Below are 14,613 nucleotides of genomic sequence, written 5' to 3'. Positions count from 1 at the left end.
TTGACTCTTGCCCTCATCTGCAAATTTTTGTTTCTCTGTATAGAATTTTTATTGCTTTAATTGATGAAGTATAAGGGGGACTGGAAAGTAATCAATTTTTTGAACTACATTTTTAATATAAATTTTTATTAAAGAGCAAATTAATGTTATTCAATTCTATAATCGCAATCGTTAATCACAACCTTATTCCAACGATCTACTAAGTTTAGAATTCCTTTTTTGAAAAAAGTTTTTTCTTTGGAAGCAAAAAATCATATCAAACTCCTTTGGACATCATCTTGCGAACGGCAAGTTTTATTTCTTATGCTGTGTTCTAAGGACCTGAATAAGTGATAGTCACTAGGGGCAATATCCGGCGAATATGGAGGATGTAGTAGAAGTTCCCATCCTAACTGCCTCATTTTTTCTTGAGCATTCTTGCAGAATGTGGTTTTGCATTATCTTGCTACAAAATTACCCCTTTTCAATTGACAAGCGCAGGACGTTTGATTAACAATGCTTGATGTAGTCGCTTTAATTGTTCACAGTAGATAGCTGCTGTGATAGTCTTACCTTGTTCCATGAGTTCGTAATGAATAATTCCATGAATATCTCACCAAATGCACAACAGAACCTTTTGTGGATGAAGTCTATCTTTAGGTGTTGGAATTGGAGTTTGATTTGGAGAAAGCTACTATTTTTTGCGTTTATTATTCTTATACAGCACCCATATTTCGTCACCAGTTACGACTCGTTCCAAAAAGGGGTCATTTTGTTATCTGGTCAACAATGAATTGCAAATTGCCTGTTTCTGTGCTTTATTGTTTTCTGACAGTTCATGTGGTACCCATCCACCCTGTTTAAGAACCTTGCCACTCTTATGTAAGTGCTCTTGGAGAGTTGACTATGATGAATTAAGTTTCTCTGCTAATTCTTGTATGGTTTGTTTTTATTCTGATTCAACAAGAGTCTTAAGACCATCGTCATCTAGAGTAAGAGGTCTTCCAGATCGAGGACGATCAGAGAGATCAAAATTTTTTTCTGCAAATCTCCTAAACCATCACTGACATTTGTTAACCTTCAATACGTCTCCATAAGTTGAGCAAATGATTTTGGTAGCCTCGATAGCATTCTTTCCTTGGTGAAACAAAAACAGCATACAATAACTTAAATGGTGCTCTTCAACTTTCAAGTCCACCATATTAAAAAAAAATAATCTAAAATTAAAAAAAAAAAAAAACAGATTTTTTTAAATAGAAAAGTAATGCTAATATTTAAATAAAAATCAAATTTAATAATTTATGTGTTATTTAAGAAAAAACAATCGACTAAAAATGACCTATTAAAAATAATTGATTACTTTCTGGTCTCCCTTATATTTTATCGTCTTGTAATATTTATCTGAGCAGATTTCTGTTGAAGTTATCATAAGCTTTTTTGCAATCAATATATTTGACTGCCTACTTTCCTTCAAATTTATTTGAAGTAGGCAGGTTAAATTCTTTTCTTTTTTCTATAATCTGTTGTTGCATTGTGAAAGAGACATCTGTGCATCCTCTCCCTCTTCTAAATAATTTTTAATTAGCCTTCTAAAAAATATTTAATTAGCCCGTTCTTTAAGATATTTGTATACAATTTAGATGCTGTTATTAAGAGAGTAACCTCTGTAATATCAATTCTTTTGGGATCTTTGATATTTCCAGATATTATTGAAGAGTTTAAGTAGGTTTTCTTTTAAGCTATTGTCTGCATATTTAAAGAGATCAACACATATTCCATCCAGGGCTTGGGATTTTTCTATTTCTTGATTTTTTAAATTATTTTTTCTAATTCTTCCATTACTATTTCTTCTATATTTTCCTGTATATTGATATCTTTAGTTTTGTCATTGTTTTCTATTTCTTGTTTTTCATTCCACAACATTTTATAGTGTTCTATCCAGTCCTCTTTGGAAATTAGATTTCTTAATTGGTCATTTTCTGCTGTTTGTAGCTGACTGAAAATTTTAAAACCTGTTCTTTGTGGTGCAGTGATATCCTGCTCTAATGATTTAGCATATTTACTCCAATCTTCTCTGTGTATATTTTTGGAAAACTTTCTGACTTCAGCCCATAGTTTCTTATATTGTATATAGTCAGCAGTGTTTTTACTCTGCATGTATATTTTAAAAGCCTGTTTTTTTCCTTTCAATTAATTCCTTTAAGTCATCATTCTAAGTTCTCAGCCATTTTATGTTTTTCCTCGATTTGAGACCCGAACTCATCTCTGCTGCTTTTAGTATGGTTTTCTTGATATTATACAAGTCAGTTTCAATATTGTTTGTGGTTGGTTTTATTTTAACTCTTATTCTGCTTTTATATAAGTTTCTAACTCTCTCCTGTTCTAGGAGGTGAATTTTAAACTGTTTATTAGATGTTGATTCTTTATCTTTTTTTCTTTTGAAGTATGTGGTTCTTCTTATGAATTCAAAATCTGCTTTCAACTAATATATGATCACTATCAATTTTGCTCCCTCTAAAAACCCTTGTATCCTTGATATTATTATTTAGTTTGTTGTTAATAATAATGTAATCTATTACTGATTTAGTTTCTCTTGCTTTCCATGTGTACTTATTTATATTTTTATGACTAAAGAAAGTATTGCTGATTTTTTGTTGTTAAATATGCAGAAGTTCTTAATAAAATTCCATTGTGTTGATTACTGATTCTCCCTCTGATTCAATGCTATTGAGCTACTTCCCACTCTCTCATCAAGATTGCTTCATTTTTATTTGTTTCATCAATACATTCCTGAAGTTTTCCATAAAATTCCTCTGTCTCTTCCTCTTTTCCATCTACTGATGATTAAATTCTGAAAATATTCAATGTTTGAATATTTTCAGAATATTTCAAAATCTCGGATTATACCCAAGTATAATCCGAGATTTTCTTTTCTCATTTTTTTTTATTAATCCAAATTGCAACCCCAGATGAAGCCCATTTGTCTTCTGGAACTCCAGAGAAGATCATGACATAATCTTCCAAATTTGAGATCTCTTCTTTTTTGTCTCAGTTACTGCTGCTATATCAATATTTCTATATCAATTTTTTTATTTCTCTGTTTAGCTCGTAAATTTTGTGTTCGATTCCACAGAAATTCTAAGTAGCTATTTTTAATTTTTCAAAGAGAAACCCCTGTTCCATTAGTCAGGTCAATTTCGATTAAAACCATCCCATTTTTCTTCTTCCGAGCTTTGCGAGTAATTGTAAATTTCCCCTGGATAGGATACCAACCTTTCGCAGGGTGAGTTCGGTGGTGGGGCTGCCACCTTAACGTCTCTGAACCTGCCTTCTGGGAGGGAGAGCACACTATCACTACGTGAGATGAAAGAAAACAGTATACTAGGAAAAATTCACCCTAGCCCTCGATTACTCTAATCTAATAGCATTGGGGAAAAGGAGCAAGAGCAATAACCAGAAAGAAAGAAAAAAAGAGTAAGGAACGATCTACAGATAATATACAGATGTATATTACATGAAGTAAGGCATAGTCCAGCATCAGGTACCCCGGGTTAGCCACTCCCATACTCACTAAAGTGAGCCCTTGAGGTATTTTTAAGACAAATTTGAAAAATGTGTATAAAATCAAATCAAACTGTCCCTCGCATTAAATAAAATATTTCCTAATTTGTTTGCGTAATTGTTTATTTTCAGTTTATTTTTCAATGTCATATTTAAATGTTAATAAAGTCATATTTGATATTTTGCTACATTTTTCTTTTTACTTTACTGTATGTAAGGGTTTGCTGTGTGTGTGTTCCCTGGGCCACAATGTAAAATGTATTTATTGTGGGTAGAGGTCAAAATAGTTTGAAAAACACTGCTATAATGCAGATACTTAACTGTATTTTGGGAGATGACATTTCTGTAGTTTGCTAAAGTATTCTAAGAATATAATAATAAAATATATAGGAATTCAGAGTAAAAATATTGGAGAACTTGAAAAAAATCATCATTACTGAAGATTTTTTAATTATGTTTCACTTATTTACTCCTGTTTCTGTTATTCCTCAAAGATATTTATATCTATATGGATCACATTATGAAGGAAAGTGGTATTAAACATGATATCAAAATTGGAGATGTTAATGTCAGCTCTTTGCTTTATGCAGATGATGTTATACTTCTAAATAAATCTGCTACAAGTCTGCAAGATTCCTGACTAAATTGAATAACTGTTGTAATAGATATGATATGAAGGTCAGCAGTAACAAGACAAAGACAATGAAAATTGTAAAATAGGCAGAAGCATTGAAAATATCAACTGTATTGTGAATGGAGAACCTATAGAACAATAAAACATTTCAGCTACTTAGGCACAATTTTTAGTGAAGATGGTAAATTAAATATGGAAATAGACAACAGAATCAACAAAGCTGGTATGATAGGAAGTCAACTGAATAAATTTATATGGAATAAGAGAGAAATTAGTCAAAACACTAAATTAGGTGTATACAATACAATGTTCAAACCAATTTTAACTTATGGATCTGAGAGCTGGGTCAAAAGTAAAACACTTGACCAAAGACTAGAGACTGCAGATATGAGAGTCCTGAGAATGATTAGGGACATGGATCAGATGGCATCAATGGCAATATCATATTAAAAATGAGGATATATTAGGAAAGAACTTGACACTGTCAGCATCCAGGAATGCATTAGCAGAGCTAATCTTAGGTGGCATGGTCACTTAAACAGAATGGGAGAGGAAAGATTAGCAAAAACAAGTGTTCTCTGCTAGTTGGCAAGAAAAAGATCCAGAGGAAGACCAAGATATAGGTGGATTGTTACAGTAAAAAGTGCCTTAGAAGATAGAAATATAAGACTGATAATGTTGGGGTCTTCACAGGTAACGGACTGATTTGGAGGAAAATTGTAGATAGGAAGTTAGTAATGATGTAAATTTTTTATATAGTACTATCATCTCTTGTACACCCCTTGAAGGTATATATCAGGAATTTGATGATGAAAACAAATGAGAAAAGAAGTTGACTTTTCTGTTTTGGAGTTTTTGAGTTGACAACACAATCACAACACACTGTAAATTTTGGCAAATGTAATTATTAAGTGTGAAATACAAGCCTTTAGAAACGTATTAGTCACAACTGATGCAATTTTTCTATAAGCTACAGTTCACTTTTATCAAATTCTGACTTTTACAAAAAAACATTGTCCATTCCATGAAAGAGTGATATTTTAAAAAACTTAATATTGGAATTGCTTTACTTATTCCATGTTTTGAAATGTGTGCCTTAACACTTTCAGCAACAAACAAGTGTTAAAGCACACAAAGTATAAAAGACTAATTATATATTATGTAAGAGATTCGATTGGTGCACTGGATTTACTTCACCACCACCTCCTCCCATGGTTCACTCCATATAAATAATGTAAATATCTTGTAGACACCTGTACTTCGAATTCATTTCCGAACTAGAACCATCCTTGTTGAAGGAAATAAACAACATGCTCTGCCACTTTGATTTTACAGACCTCCAAGCAGAGGATAAAAGACTTATTCTCATGCCATTAGTCATAGTGTTCTACTCTGGTGTTATGCTGTTTACTTGTAAGGTCATAACAGTACATGTGCTGCCATGATCGTTTTAAAGTTGTTTTATTAAATACTCCTAGTAACGTAAGCTGAATGTACATGTTCAAATCGTTTATTTGTATCACAGTTTTTGTTTCTTGAAAATATTTTATTAGTCCTGTTCAGATTACTTTTAACTTGAATTCGTTTGGAAAGAAAAATTGTTTCTGAGAATTTCAACCACATACGGTTTTAATCTTATTCAGAAAACTGATGGCAAGCAGTTCAAAGAAACAGCAGCTTAAGTGAATAGCAACTCATCAAAACTGGTGTTCTGCAAGGCTCAGTTCTAGATGAAAGTAGGGAGTCTTAGATATTTTTATTATCTATACAAACGACCTCTGTTCAATGGAATTGAAAGGGAACTTAATCAGCTATGCTGAAAATACGGCAGTAGTTTTCTCATAAAGCAGCATTCAACTTTAAAGTGTAATGGCAAATCTGATTTATTAAGCCTGTATACATGGTTCAGTGAAAACAAAATCAAAATGAGCACTCAAAAAAGAATTTGGTATGGAATTTGTAGCTTACGGAAGCATACAAAAATATCCTTGACAAATTGTATAATCTACACAACAGAATATTAAAGAAAATCTTAATTTTTAATCATACTGCAGTTAGCAACTGTAATTCAATTCTCAACATCAGGTGTAGTTGCTGCTAACACCATTCCCACACTGCTTCATCAACGAACAGTGTTCTTGGTTTTAACAGTGTCTTCCACTTACCCAGTGTCTTAAAAGATTCCATGTGGATGAAAAAAGACTTTCAATTCTTATTATAAAATATTTACTGCATTATCAAAATCCAAGATCTGGGCACTACCTCCTCAATCTTAGATATATATATATATATATATATATCTAAGATTGAGGAGGTATATATATATATATATATATATATATATATGTTAAAGATACCAAGCTATTTTAAACTCATATTTGTAGATTTAGGGACTCAAAAACACACGTGTTGAACAGATTATTTTATTAATTACAAATAAAATAAAACTTGACGTTTCGACCTCTATATCGAGGTCATCATCGGAAAAATACAACTGTATACAGAACCAAGCTACATGCTCATGCTTTCTATATCAATAAACTAAATCTACGTAGTTAATAAATCTTTTTTCTAGCCTGACCTCTAGTGATAGAAAGGAAAAACACAAATAAATAAGGAAAGAAATAAAATTATAAAAAAAAAATATATATATATATATAAATATATATATATATATTATAAATAGATAAATGCAACTACAATAAACTGTTAGAGTCCTCAAGTATTAATATTCTGGATAGTTACAAAATGATTTCTTTCAGTTGCTATTGAATGTTCTAAACACTTCACCAGGTCACCAGGTTGTCTTCTTGTAGTGGGAATTTTTCTAATGCTAGTTTAGGATGTTATACAGGTTGTAGATGGGTCCTCTACATTCTTGAAATGGTGAGGCCATCATTTTTGTTGAGATTTGGGTTGTGTTTGAGCATTTCACAAGACTCTTTAAATTTTCTCTCAAACCATGTTTTGGTGCGGTGTAAAGACTTGGTATTTTTCCAATCAATTCTATGGTATGTTTGGAGTGCATGGTCAGAAAGGCCTGTTTTACTGAAGTGGAGGTATTTAATGTGTCGTTTGTGTTCGTCTTGTCTGATTGGGATAGTTCGCCCTGTTTCCCCTATGTATGGTATGGTATGTTACATGTGCAGTGTATTTTGTATACCTCTGGGTGTGCTAGGTGTGGAAGAGGATCTTTAGAGGAACTGAGGTGTCTTAGCTTATTTGGGGGTTTAAAGGTGGTTTTAATGTTGTATTTGCAAAGTGTTCTGTCTATTTTTTCAGAAATGCCTCTAACATAAGGAATGGCAATGGCATTCTTGAAATCATTTTTGTTCTTACTGGTATCTTTATGGAGGATCTTGTGAATAGTTTTTTATTGTATCCATTTTTGATAAATGTTTGGTTGATGATTTTGTATTCTTGGTTTAGAGCCTGTTCATTGGAACAAATAGTTAAGGCTCTGTGTTTAAGAGTGCTTATGACACCTAATTTTTGTGTTGGATGGTGGTAAGAATTTTTGTGTATGTATTGGCCTGTGTGTGTAGGTTTGCGGTAAACTGAGAAGGAGAGACAGCCAGAGGGAAGACATGTGACAAGTGTGTCTAGGAAAGGAAGAGAGTCGTTTTTTTCCATTGAAATGAAATCTTTAACATGTATATATATACAGGGTGTTCGGGATAAATTTGACAGTTTCGTAAGGAAAAAGAAAATCTTCTTTGTATCTATTAAATTTAATGAATTGACAAAAAAACATTACAGGCAGAGTTAATTACAATACTATCAACAAGATTTACTCAAAATAACCACCATTAGCATCGATCACAGCTTCAATTCTGCTTCGAAACCTCGAACAAGCTGATGCTACAGTCTCCCTGGGAAGGGCCGCAAAAACTGTTTTAATTTTATCCATTAACTGGGCTTTTGTATTACTGGAAGTGCGATTGGTGTCTTTTTCAACTGCGCCCCATACAAAATAATCCATGGGGTTAAGGTCTGGGGAGTTTGGAGGCCAAACATTTGGACTGGTGAAGTCGTAGAAATTTTCAGACAACCATTTTTGACTTTTCCCAGAGGTGTGGCAAGGGGCCGAATCCTGCTGCCATACATACGGCCTACCATTGGCTACCCTTGTTATCCAGGGCTTGACTACAGTTAGCAACTCCACGAACAAAGCCCGAATTCCAATGCCAGGGTTCTTCAACACCTGTTCCTGCAGATTTGCGAGGAATTCTGCTGTACGAACGCAATCAGATCGTCTGCTAGGGATCTTTCTTCTTGCTACATCCTCGTAGTCACCATTGCAAGTCTCTAGTTCATGCCTGATTGTTTTTACTGTATTCAGGGAGCATTGGGCAGCAGTCGTAATATCCTTATTTTGATGGCGGGCACGAATCATCATGATACAAGTTATTCTCTTCCATGATTCAGGTGGGTTCCAGCTATCCATCCTTTCTGACATCTTGTATATGAATGAAGAAGGGTCCAAACTTTTAAATGAAGAGAAGTGTGTGTTAATACATGTAACTTACGGAAAAATATAATTAATTATAAATATGTCAAATTTATCCCGAACACCCTGTATATATATATATAAGATTTTTTTTCCATTGAAATGAAATCTTTAACATATATATATATATATATATATATATATATCTAAGATTTTTTTTCCATTGAAATGGAAAAAAACGACTCTCTTCCTTTCCTAGACACACTTGTCACATGTCTTCCCTCTGGCTGTCTCTCCTTCTCAGTTTACCGCAAACCTACACACACAGGCCAATACATACACAAAAATTCTTACCACCATCCAACACAAAAATTAGGTGTCATAAGCACCCTTAAACACAGAGCCTTAACTATTTGTTCCAATGAACAGGCTCTAAACCAAGAATACAAAATCATCAACCAAACATTTATCAAAAATGGATACAATAAAAAACTATTCACAAGATCCTCCATAAAGATACCAGTAAGAACAAAAATGATTTCAAGAATGCCATTGCCATTCCTTATGTTAGAGGCATTTCTGAAAAAATAGACAGAACACTTTGCAAATACAACATTAAAACCACCTTTAAACCCCCAAATAAGCTAAGCACCTACTCAGTTCCTCTAAAGATCCTCTTCCACACCTAGCACACCCAGAGGTATACAAAATACACTGCACATGTAACATACCATACATAGGGGAAACAGGGTGAACTATCCCAATCAGACAAGACGAACACATACGACACATTAAATACCTCCACTTCAGTAAAACAGGCCTTTCTGACCATGCACTCCAAACATACCATAGAATTGACTGGAAAAATACAAAGTCTTTACACCGCACCAAAACATGGTTTGAGAGAAAATTTAAAGAGTCTTGTGAAATGCTCAAACACAACCCAAATCTCAACAAAAATGATGGCCTCACCATTTCAAGAATGTGGAGGACCCATCTACAACCTGTATAACATCCTAAACTAGCATTAGAAAAATTCCCACTACAAGACAATAACCTGGTGACCTGGTGAAGTGTTTAGAACATTCAATAGCAACTGAAAGAAATCATTTTGTAACTATCCAGAATATTAATACTTGAGGACTCTAACAGTTTATTGTAGTTGCATTTATCTATTTATAATATATATATATATAATTTTTTTTAGATATATTTTTTATTTTATTTTTATATATATATATATATTTTTTTTTAATAATTTTATTTCTTTCCTTATTTGTGTTTTTCCTTTCTATCACTAGAGGTCAGGCTAGAAAAAAGATTTATTAACTACGTAGATTTAGTTTATTGATATAGAAAGCATGAGCATGTAGCTTGGTTCTGTATACAGTTGTATTCTTCCGATGATGACCTCGATATAGAGGTCGAAACGTCAAGTTTTATTTTATTTGTAATTAATAAAATAATCTGTTCAACACGTGTGTTTTTGAGTCCCTAAATCTACAAATATGAGTGCTGATCACCGTGTAACCCTAAAAGAAAGAAGCTATTTTAAATATAAACCTGGATTTGATCCATTTCCCAATTAAGCAAAGAGACAAGTAAGTCAAGTTTGTGCCTGCAAGTAGTGCAAGTCTTAGGCAACTAGTGATAAAGGTGGAATAAGCTCTGATCACCATTCTTTATATTTACCCTTAATGCAAAGCACATCTCCTTGAGGAGATGTATGATGCTATGCATTAAAGGCAAGAAGCCACTATCCAGACCAGTTTCGACCTTTATTGAGGTCTCATCAGTGGGAGCCAGGCTTAGAAATACCAAGGTTTAAGTAATACAGAGCTTATAAGTATTATACACAAGGCAAAAACCTTTCTACGTCTATCTCTCATCCGGAGATTTTTATTTAATAAGGTCAAAGCACCTTATGGTAAAATACTTATAAGCTCTGTATTACTTAAACCTTGGTATTTCTAAGCATGGCTCCCACTGCTGAGACCTCAATAAAGGTCGAAACCGGTCTGGGTAGTGGCCCCTTGCCTTTAATGCATAGCATCATACATCTCCTCAAGGAGATATGCTTTGCATTAACGGTAAATACGAAGAATAGTGATCAGAGCTTATTCCACCTTTACCATGAGTTGCCTACGACTTGCACTACGTGCAGGGTCACCCAGACTTGCAGTACTTGCAGACGCAAACTTGACTTGTCTCTTTGCTTACTTGGGAAATGGATCAAAACTAGGTTTATATTTAAAATAGCTTGGTATCTTTAACATATATTATACCCAAGGTAAAAAAATTTCTACACCCACACACACGCATATATAATTTTGAGTCAACTACCATTATGCCTGAAGAGAAAAAATTGTAACCAATGTATTGTTCCTATATTGACATATGGCTATGAAACATGGACATTAAATGCAAAGGAAACAATGGATTGATATAATCAGATTTGCAGGAGTGACATGGGAAAGGCCTTCATCCAGCAGTTGATCGAAAATGGCTGATAATGATATATGTGTGCGTGTGTGTGAGGTTGAGCTGGAAAGTTGTGATCATGAAGGAATTACGTAGAACCATATAACTTACACATTATTCTACATATTTCCCACGAAGTGTTATACATTTGTTACAATGCTGCTGCATTATTTACAATCCTCTGAGAAAAGTCCTTACATTGTTGCACAAACCAGTCCTTTTGCTCCAGAACTTTTCACCCCCCCCCATATACATGTATGTATAGAATTTCGATTTCCTGTTGAACATTTAATATCACCTGTTTACTTGCCTTCTTGGTCTGTGATGAATACGAATCAGATGCCATTCAATTGTTACTTTCAATAAAAAAACAAAACGAAAACAGCTCTATGTTGCAGAGAAAATTCAATGCCTAATATATACTGTTTTTTTTTAAATAACGAAACCTGTGGGGCGATCATCATTAAAAGAAACACACGTATAAACCACAGTGAAATATTTCATCCTAAGTATCTTAGGACATCATCAGTACAGTATTTAAACAAAAATTAGGAATAACATACAGTTAGGGTGCATGATTACAATAGAATCTCATGAAAACTACAACAACAACAACAACAACAAAAAATAAATAAATAAATTAAAAAAAAAAAAAATACAGCCATCCTAAATGGATATAATCCCAAAACAACTCAAAAAATCATCAGTCACTTCTGCATACATCAAACCAGACAGGAAGAAGTGCATAGGATTCCCATACCTTACGTTAAAGGCATCTCAGAACGTCTTTCTAAAATTATGAAGAAATACAATTTTGCCACTACTTACAAACCTATCAACCAAATTTACAACTTGTTACCTTCTCCTAAGGACAAACTCTCACCCTTGATGTTACCTGGTGTTTATGAGATTCCATGCTCATGCAAATTATCTTACTTTGGACAGACAGGTAGGTCTGTTCAGAAACGCATCTCGGAACATCAAGACCACATTCGTCTTCTTAAACCGCAGAAATCTGGCCTCTCTCAACACGGAATTGAAAATCCAAACCATAGGATCCATTGGGAAAAGGCTAAACTTTTACATAGATTTTTATTTAAACATGAACGTTTATACAAAGAAAGTTCTGAAGCCCTACTACACAGACCAAACCTAAACTGCAACGACGTTCTTACTATTCCTAACGTATGGGAAATTATCATACAAAACTGTGTTAAATAATTAACGTTTTTTTTTTTTTTTTTTTTGTACTACTTTAGTACGTTATGCACGTTTTCATGCGATTCTATTGTAATCAAGCGCCCTAAACTGTATGTTATTCCTAATTTTTGTTTAAATACTGTACTGATGATGTCCTAAGATACTTAGGATGAAATAATTTTCACTGTGGTTTATACGTGTGTTTCTTTTAATGAATTTTAATAATATATACTGGTAGACTAACACACACACACACACACACACACACACACACCAGTATACTGGTATACTAACAAGTGCCTTGAGATATGTGAATGTTTCGTATTTCCAATTAATCTTCGAAGTGCTTCAAATACACAAACCAGATTACAATATTTTGAGAATAAAGTCGTTCTGCTTCACATTTTATTGATTTCGTTTGTTCAGAAGAGATATGAAATTATCCATAGAAAAAAAAAAATGGAAAGAAAATAAATTACACCTATTTCAAATATGAGATCAATCTTAGCAATATGTTTATTATTACTGGCAATATTTGTTATCTTTTATTCTACCAATCAGTGCAATACAAAAGGTATTTTATTTGGGTTCTTTCATTTTTCTGAAAATAATCATGTTTAATATACAAAAAACACAATGGTTTCAAACAATATTTATTGAAATATGAGGGTAGTTTGAAAAGCTTTGGCCTAACAATGAAAAAACGAATTTATAATATCAAAATTATTTTTATTTTTCAACATAATCTCCCTTAAGACTAATACATTTATTCCTGTGATGCTCCAGTGCCATTATCCCATCCCTGTAGTGGTTAAGTATTATTTTGCAGTAAGCTGCAAAATACCCCTCTACAGCTGCAATCACTTCTTGATTCGAAGAAAAACACTGACCAGCGAGGAAGAGATAGAAGTCAGAGGGAGTCAAATCTGGGGAAGAGGGTGGATATTCCAACAATTCATAGTGCAGGTCACTTAATTTTCCCATTGCCAAAACACCTACCTTTGTGGGCAGGAGCATTGTCCTGATGAAAGATGATTTTTTTTCTTCTGCAAACCGGGTTTTTTCTCAAGAAGTTTTTTGTCTAGTCTGGTTCAAAGATCGGAATAATATACCCTGGTTATTGTTTTACCCTTTTCAAAATAATTAATAAACAAAATGCCTTTAGCATCCCAAAACACTGATGAGACACAGTGTTTTGGGATGCTTTAGCATCCCAAAACACTGACTTTGTCTTCTGGCGCTGAACAACCAGCTTCTGTTCACTGTTTTGACAGCAGTTTGGATTCTGGTGTGTAATGGTGAATCCAAGTCTTATTCATAGTAATAAATCGATGCACATAATCAGTTTTATTCTTGTTAAAACACTCCAAGCACTGTTCAGAGATTTTCATGCGAGTGTGGTTCTGATCTACTGTGAGCAAACGTGGCACCAATCTTGTGCAAAGATTTTTCATATGCAATTCTTTATGCAAAATATATCCTACACGTTCTTTTGAAATGCCTATAGCCTCAAAAATTTCACGCACTTTGACTCACCGGTAATCCAATACCATATTGTGCCCTTGATCAATGATTTCTGGTGTTGTTACACTTTCTGGACATTCTTCATGTGGATCATCTTCAAGGCTGGTAAGGCCACGTTTAAACTCGGCAGCCCATTTCTTATTTGTCGAAAATGAAGGAGAAGAGTGCCCATAAACTTTTATGAACTTCTAATGAATTTCTTTTGATGTTAAACCTTCTTTTACAAAGAATTTTATAACCGCATGATACTCAATTTTATCAATTTCAAGGGATATAGACAACACTTTTGCTTCAGACAGCTGTATAAAACAAACTACTTGATAGAATGACTTGCAATTTCACATTGATGCTTTTGACAGATGTAGCAACTTAGAGAAAAAAAAAATCTTGCTGATAGTGTTGCCATCTATGGTCGAGGCTGAGAACATTTTGGACCATCCTCATATGTAAACTTTTTTTGAGAAAGTCCGGTATAGTTTGTCAGTGGATACATTATTGTTAATGAGATGTGACTTAGAGTAGGGAAGGAGAAAAGAAGATTAAACTCAGGTGCAAACAGGGGTTGCTGGAAACATTTTTAACAATTGGCTAGTTAAAATAAAAAAATAAAAATAAATGCAGCAGTTCTCCCTTTGTCAGAATGGCACTCAACGCCCCCATCCCCTTGTTTGTCAGAATCATGCAATTGCATTACAACACCAAGATGCTGGACATTCAATCCTTTCTGAAAACATTTTACTTCCACAGACAACTACCCAGCCAACTAATCTATCAAGCCACCAAA

The 14,613-nt window shown here is 33.6% G+C and overlaps 1 protein-coding gene across 4 annotated transcripts in view; it reads right to left on the bottom strand.

The window, feature by feature from the left end:
- The window catches only part of LOC150110112 (putative E3 ubiquitin-protein ligase makorin-1), a 287,948-nt gene that overhangs the window by 171,844 nt on the left and 101,491 nt on the right, over window positions 1-14,613 (bottom strand). The gene's annotated exons all lie outside the window — the stretch shown is intronic.

Source organism: Typopeltis vanoorti, chromosome 1, assembly GCF_054136105.1.
Source record: "Typopeltis vanoorti isolate ZY-2024b chromosome 1, IOZ_Tvanoo_1.0, whole genome shotgun sequence".
Lineage (NCBI taxonomy): Eukaryota > Metazoa > Arthropoda > Arachnida > Uropygi > Thelyphonidae > Typopeltis > Typopeltis vanoorti.
Note: the sequence above shows the minus strand (reverse complement) of the source record. Positions and strands in the feature narration are given on the sequence as shown.